Consider the following 7918-nt stretch of genomic DNA (forward strand, 5'->3'; position numbering starts at 1 on the left):
AATCCGATCCGCGTTCACAATCCGTAGTGTGACACGGGCATAAGTGGCGCTGCAGTGAGTCGGAATGACATATATCTTAACCTTTAAAATCTTAACGCTCAATATCTCTGTTCATGAGGCCGCCGCGGCATTTTTTTTGCAGATTCTTTCAATTTGAGTGAAAACGCGTCGGATGAGTGTATTTTCATTAAGATTTTAGGTGGGGTATGCTATTCTAAATAATTACCTGATTTTTTTTTCGTTAATGTGAGAAAACTTTTCGTAACTTCGTACAAAGTCGCGAAATTCCTGAGTTGCTTCTGCATTCTCTTTTACTTGTATTGCAGGTTCCTTCTTGATTGGGCTCCACAGCGAAAGCGAATCCTTGCTTTGTTCCTCTGAATCTTTACTCGTGGCAAAACATCTCGTGGACGAGGACCTTGCTCTCAGAACGCCGTGAGATCGTAAATTAACGCTTTCTCGAGACGACGTATCCTGTTCATGATGACAAATAGTTCAGTTTTCTGTATCGTCACACTTGCGCACCATCAATGACTTTAGGTTAGTTCATCAACGTTTCCCTTCGTAGGGCAGGGCGAAGATACACTGAATGTGCAGGATCTAAGATGTACATCTGTCTATTTGCTAATCCTCGTGCATAGGCTGCAACTGACTATCGAGGCGTCAGAGTCCTGTTTGACTCTTGTAGAGCGTGAGATCGCCATCATCCGACGTCACATGGAAGTGATGCAGGAGGTACTGCTTAGCAATAGAGAGCAGTTAAACACAATGAGTCGTCTAATGATGCACCTGAAGTCCGAGTTCGCTCGGATCTACGGCATCCTTGCCGAGCAGGGGGAGGTCGCGGCCTCGGAGGACGAGGAACGTCCGAGATCACCAATGCTCAACCAGAGGCCATTCAACCATTTCTGGTAAGTATCGGAAATCGCGGACTCCAAGAAGCCGTCTCATTGTTAGTCTTTTCAGATATGTGTAGCTGTTACAGTTAAAGCACAAGAGTGACAACGCGAAACCCCACGTGAGAGAATGAGTGCTTAAAATAAGTTTTATATCCTTTTTACTCCTGCGTTTATATTTTTCCTATCTTCCTTTCTTCCTTCCTTTTATCTCCCTCGATGATGTGCTACCTTGTGGTGAGGGGGCTCCACCGACTGGTCACCAAGGGCACATGGAACCCTCCTTTTTTTATTTAGCATCCATAGTTGAACACACTGTTGAGAAAAAACCAAGGAATACTACCCATGGAATTTTTTTTCTTGGGCTACGTTCCAAAACTTCCTCTCCGAAGAAAATTTTACTCGAAACATATAGTACACGTGATGTATACTATAGCATGTAAAGTAAAATCTTCCTCGGAGAAGACGTTTTGGAACGTAGCCTTGTTACAGAAAGAGTTGTATCACTATCCTAAGCAAAGCTGAGGTTCTGTAAAAATTGTTGTGCTTTCTGTTATCTCGGAGAAGTTATCGCGATTAAAAACTTCAAATTGATTTTAGAATTAGAATTGTCAACGAGAAAACTTGTATTCTATAGTAACTATTATAAAAAAATATTTAAGAAAAAAGAATTCGTTTAACTTATCGTTTCTAACGTCGTTTATCTTCTTTTTGCTAAGAGGAAGTGAAAGGAAGATTATGTTGCCATGAATGTTATTGCAATATTAAATACATTATGCAATTTTTTTATATTATACGATGTTTCAGATTATCCTAAAGGGAGATTAAAACGATAATGTCGCAGTGTCAAGTATTGCAAGCAGAAACATTTCTACTTCAACTCCTGTGAGTCAGATAATTAAGTTGTGTCTATTGAGAGTATGTAGTGGATAACAACGAAACAAGCTGTGATGGTAGACCACCAGGTTGCATACACGTGTACAATAAGCGCAGGGTGGGATACATCGGTGAGACAATAAATAAAAGACTACATAAAAGATATTATTTTATAGGAAATTTATCTAAACATTGCTAAACGTATTATTCAGGTGATAGAATTTTAGTTGCTAGGAAGGAGTGAAAAGTAAAAGGGTATATTGGTTGGTTTGAAATAACATATCCCTAAAGTTTCCAAGTTTGATAGCAACAATCTGGTACTCGGATGACAATGGCACACCTCTAGATACAAAAATACAGGTGCCTATTCCACACATACTGCAAACGAAAATGAAAGAATACTCGCAGCAAAGGAGCAAATTATACTAAACTAATAACGATTGCATCCAGATTCGCGTAATGTATCTATCTTGCTAACTATCGTAATATATATTAAATATTTTAATGGAATGTTAACATTGTACTTATTTAGTATTTTCCACAAAATTTGTGATATGAAGTGTACTATTCATGCATCTCTGTGTATTTTATTGTATTAATATTTTAATAATAAAATTAGCACATTCAGACCTATTTTTTGTCGTATATGCACTATATCTGGGTATGTTCCATTTAACACATGTTTGCAACGTTTGCATCATTATATCATCTCATCCTTGTTTAATGTTTGATGACAAAAAGGATGAAATGATCGCGTATCCTATGTATGTGTATGCTATGATTTTAGTACGTAAGTATAGCGCTGGCAAGTGTAACTTTAGTTCAATTATCAGCCACGTGATGTCTATCACTTTGTATTTAAGCGATTATTTAAATTAAATGTCGAAATTATATTATGCCTATGTTAAGATTTATGATATTTGTGTTAAAATTTTAGATAATTGCTTAACTTTAATTCTTCGCCTTTAAATAGAATTTATTATCAAAGTTGTCTTCATAGAATTTAGTAATCAAATTAGTAATACAAATAATCCTTCAGTTCTCGGAAGCACCTGTTTTCGATATGATTTCTATATAAGAATAGAATATAGATAAGTATTTCGGATCCTCCTGCCAGAGGTAGAGGGTAGAGGATCGGTAGTCTGATACTGGTGAAGGAAGCGCTTGCTGTCCCTAATAGGGTTAGAAGAGGTCAACATGGTTTAATCATCAAAATCTTTATTCAATAGTTTCATTACAGGCTCAGGATGCAAAGAATACAAAACTGTTTCAGCATAGTAGGTCTGGTATTACTCCGTGTTGTGACATGAACAGTACAAATCATAACAAAAGTCTGTAAAAACAGACTTCCCACAAAAAAATAGACTTGGACAGTCCTTCATACGCACATTATGAATCCTGTCAGGTTCTACCAAAAAAAAATAGTAAATAACAACAAACTAATTTAATTGATAAGTATTGTAAAAAATACTTAATTAATTAATTTAGTTTATAAAGTTGTAAATATGACACAAGACTGAATACAACCAATACTCAGCAATATTATTGCCTGTGTTGTGATATTCACTGCCAATACTGAACATCTATAGTATGTGTCAATCATCTATAGATCAGTACTATAGCAGTAAATATGGGAACAGGGCAAAACACAACAATACTCGCATAGAATAGAATTACCAGGCTTACTATGCTGAAAACAGCAGTTTATCAGTTAACAGAAACCACATGGACAGCAAGCGCTATGGGTACTATCCTAATTCAATCAGTAACGTTGACTACCTTTTTGCGTTCAGCATAACGCAACAGTTTTGCTGTTCAAAAATTTTTTTTATCATTGTCTAGTCTAAACGACCCGAAATGCACTCAACATCTCGCAACACATTTACAATACTTAACGGTCGGCATGGTCGCCATGATGGAAAGAAGAAAGATATGAGTCACTCCCATTATTCATCATGGTGGAGGAAACCATGGTGGAAGGAAACCATGCGATTGATGGACAATGGAGTAGGTACCACAGTTGGTATCATCAGCTCGATTATTATTACAGTCGGTATTTGCGCAGCGATTGCAGGTAAATATGTAGAATTATCGAAAGATAGAAAGCTTTATAAAGTCTTGCGACGTCCGCGAGAGATCAGTCTCTCACTTGATCGTCGTTTCGCTCCGATCGTGGAAGAACGTGTCGGCTTTTATTCATGTATACCGTTGTACTGCGTTGTACGCTGTACAGCGTGCGTTTTCCTTTCGCTGTCGTTCTCCGCTACGCGAGGAATAACGCACTGCACGTGAACGGTAAATGGCCGCGAGTCGCAGTGACGTGCTCTCGACAATTTTTCGCGGTGCGCGAATTCGTGTCGGAATATGTAATTTTGATAATTATTTAGAATACGGACTGCACCTCCGATTTTGATGAAATTAAGCTCATTCGCCGCGTTTTTGCTCGAAACGGAAGAATGTGTAAGAAAAACTATTAGGTCAGCCCCGCGGACCGAGATATTAAGCGTTAAAGATGATGACTATTGAGGTTAGAAAATATGTCATAGCTACGAGGTGCAGCGATACGACTGGACCGTCTATGCGCCGCGGTCATGCACAACATGCAATTGAAGATAGAATAAGTATTTTCTACTTCAATTACACAAATTCTCTTAAATTCTCTGCTTTATAAGAACACATTCTATGTTTTGAAAATACATATTATTTTCTATATAAATTTTGTTTGTACAGTAGAAAATTTATTTTTAAACCAGAAAATTTGTGTTTTTAAAGCAAATACCTAATCAAAACAATTATCTGCTGTAAAAATAAAAATTATATAGAAAATAATTTGTATCCTTAAAGCAGAGAATGTGTTTTTAAAGAAGAGAATTTGTGTAATTTAAACAGAAAATGCTTATTCTGGCCTCAATTACATGACCACGGTACATAGATGTGTCCAGTCGTGTCACTGCATTTCATCGCTGTGATAGATTTTCTAACTTAGATAGTTGTCAACTTTAATGCTTAATATCTCGGTTTACAGGAACGACCTAACGTTTTTTTCTTACAGATTCTTTCGTTTCGAGCAAAAATACGTCGAATGAGACTAATTTCATTAAAATCGGAGATGCAGTCCGTATTCTAAATAATTACAGTAATTTTATTATATATTATTTGATGTTTCAGATTATCCTAAACCATAACAATAATGTTATCGCCTTTTGTGGTGTTAAATGTTGCAAGCAGAAACATTTTTACTTCAACCCCTGTGAGTCAGATAATTAAATTGAGTCCAATTGAGAGTAGTGGACAACAGCGAGATAGAAAGGCAAGCTATGATGGAGGGTAGATCACCACGTTGCATACACATTTACAACAAGCGTGGGATGAGATACATCGGTGAGACAATAAATGAAAAATTATATAAAAGATATTATCATTTTGTAGAATCAAATTTATCCAAACATTGCTATATGAATTATTCAGGTGTTGGAATTTTAGTTGTTAGGGGGCAAAAAGAAAAAGAGTATACTGGTTGGATTGAAATAGCAGCAGGTTCCTAAAATTCCCAAATTTGATAGCAACAATCTGGTACTCGTAGATGATATACTTCTAGGTACAAGAATACAGGTGCCTATTCCACACATACTCCGAACGAAAATAAAAGAACAGACACACAGCAAAGGAGCAGATTATACCAACGATTGCATCCAGATTCGTCTAGTGTATCTATCTTATCTACTATTGTAATACATATCAAATATTTCAAGAAAATGTTAATATTGTAATTATTTAGTATTTTTTGCAAAACTTATTTGCAAGCGTATCACTCATGTATCTCTGTATTTTATTGTATAATAATATTATAATAATGAAACTACCACAAATTCAAACCTATTTTTAGATATATATACACTAGGGATATGTTTCACTTAACGTTTGCAACGCTACTGTCATCATATCATCTTGTTTAATATTTGATAACAAGGATGAAATGATATCCTGCATATGAGATTTTGTGTGTAGGTATAGAGCTTGCAAGTGTAACTTTAATTAGCAGCTATGTGATGTCTGTCATTTTATATTTAAGCAATTATTTAAATTAATTGTTGAAATTATATCATGTCTATGTTCGAATTTATGATATTTTTGTTAAAATTTTAGCAAATTGCACAACTTTAATTCTTCGTCGTTTAGTATAATTTATTATTAGATTTGTCTTCATCGAAATCCAATTAGTAATGCAAATAATTCTTCAGTTTCCGATAGCACTTGCTTTCTATGTGTGATTCCTATATAAGAATTAACATAAATAAGCACTTTGGATCTTCATGGAGAATCTGATACTGATGAAGAAATTTTTGAAGCTAGAATCTATCTGAAGACTTCCTAAAATTCATGAGACATTTTTGGGAAGAATCAGAATAATGTCTTTATGACGTTTTTAAGATTTCTTATGCGTCGATTTATGACGTCCTGAAAATATTATCCTTAATGGTTATATTCTACAATGTGCTTTTTGTTTCCTGTTTCTTGCTTTTTACTATTTTTTACATCTTGTCTTTTTGCTTCTTATTTTTTGTTTTATGTCGCCCGAGATAAAAGTTAACAAACTTCGAAAGAAACAAGAAATACGTAACGAGAAATACAATTGTCGATAAAACGGTTGCAAAGGAGAAAAAAGTAAAAGGTAAAAGCAAAAAACAAAAAGCACCTTGTAGAATAACCAGCATAAGACTTGCTTCGGATATTTGTTTAAAAAATAAAAATTAAAATTACTGATACGGAAACACGTTGATAAGGGGAAGTATACGAAGCAGAAGTTGGAATTATCTGATAAATCTGTATGTGAATGTTATCATACTTAATACATACTTTTCATAAGGATCTATAATTGTGACAGATAATAGTTATTGAAAATAAATATTGAGTATAATATCAATCATATATACCGATTTATCAGGTAATTCCAATTGCTGCTTCGTATTGTTCCTCTTGTTGCGTTTCCGGACAGTTTCGCAGAATTATGTGTAGTTGTAGAATACTATAATATAATACTATAATATAATACAAAATATTAGAATGTCAAATTAATTGACATCCAATATTTTTGTAGATTACTTATTATATTCAGTTCATGTCATGCACTCGATATTATATATAAATAAAATTTGCAGTTGATAATGTAAAGTGCTACACATGCTCCAAAATTTTGTAACATTTTTCGAAAATGTTTGAAAGACTTAAAAAGCGTCTTTTGGATGTCTTTCAGACATGCATGTTCTCTGGGATGTATCATTTTATCCCCATTTAACACTCTGCGAACAACAAGAAAATGAACTTATTAATATTTATTTATCTCGCATATCTCAGTGTGTTGTCATTTACTTATTATTTAAAGTGTTTTATTATAATAGTATTTCAATTTGTATATAAAAATCTGATAAACTTTATAAAAAATTATAAAATTATTCACAAATTCTTTATATAGAAATTTTGAAAAATGATATAAAAAATTTTTACCAGGGCATTGTCTTTTTTCTTTTCAAAGATTATAGTAAATAAGCATACAAATTCCCTGATTTTTTAAAATTAAATATCCACCTGTTTAGCGCCTTGCTTTCGTTTTTTATGTGTATAACAAAATGAAATTGATGCTGTTACGCATTATATACATATTAATATAACTTTTCATTAGGTAAAATAATCAATTTTTTAATAATAATATATATTTTTCACTGACGACACGTGTTTTATTGACAATAAGTCTTGTTACAAATCTTACACTGCGTCTTTGGAGTACAACTTAATATTTCCTGCGAACGATTCGGCATAGGCTTTTTTTCATCATTATTAAAAAGCTTTCAGTTGCATTATACTATGTATATTGCGAGTTGCGTGATTCTTTCAAAAGATCGAGAGTATTGTACTTCATGATACTTAGAAAGAACCACTTGACCTGCTTAAATCTAAATTAAAATAAGAAATTTATTATTTGTACATACATGTGGAAGTGATGAACATTCTTTTTTTAAAAATATCAACGAGACAGAGTAAAAATACACACTGAAAAATATAATTTAATATATAATATGTAATATACGTGTATATAAAAAGATGAGCCGCTCAGATTTCTCACGTAATATATCAGTGGTTTTAATCGC

General features: G+C 33.7%; 2 long non-coding RNA genes and 1 pseudogene across 5 annotated transcripts; 2 read left to right on the forward strand and 1 right to left on the reverse strand.

Moving 5' to 3' along the window:
- Window positions 1-483, reverse strand: part of LOC108767528 (uncharacterized) — a 1680-nt pseudogene extending 1197 nt beyond the window's left edge.
- LOC108767530 (uncharacterized) lies at window positions 178-2215 on the forward strand. Of its 2 annotated transcripts, XR_001940438.1 has the most exons (5): window positions 178-199; window positions 327-540; window positions 642-911; window positions 1704-1903; window positions 1985-2215. It is a non-coding gene; the product is annotated as an uncharacterized LOC108767530 (long non-coding RNA). The 2 variants fall into 2 exon arrangements; XR_001940437.1 differs by having other exon boundaries at window positions 327-911.
- Window positions 2216-3740: 1525 nt separating this feature from the next.
- Window positions 3741-5630, forward strand: LOC108767529 (uncharacterized). Of its 3 annotated transcripts, none has more exons than XR_001940436.1 (3): window positions 3741-3846; window positions 4941-5153; window positions 5241-5630. It is a non-coding gene; the product is annotated as an uncharacterized LOC108767529 (long non-coding RNA). The 3 variants fall into 3 exon arrangements; XR_001940435.1 differs by lacking the exon at window positions 3741-3846 and adding an exon at window positions 3927-4114; XR_001940434.1 differs by lacking the exon at window positions 3741-3846 and adding an exon at window positions 3927-4067.
- Window positions 5631-7918: the final 2288 nt, after the last annotated feature.

Source organism: Trachymyrmex cornetzi, unplaced genomic scaffold, assembly GCF_001594075.2.
Source record: "Trachymyrmex cornetzi isolate Tcor2-1 unplaced genomic scaffold, Tcor1.1 scaffold687, whole genome shotgun sequence".
In the NCBI taxonomy this organism is placed as follows: Eukaryota; Metazoa; Arthropoda; class Insecta; order Hymenoptera; family Formicidae; genus Trachymyrmex; species Trachymyrmex cornetzi.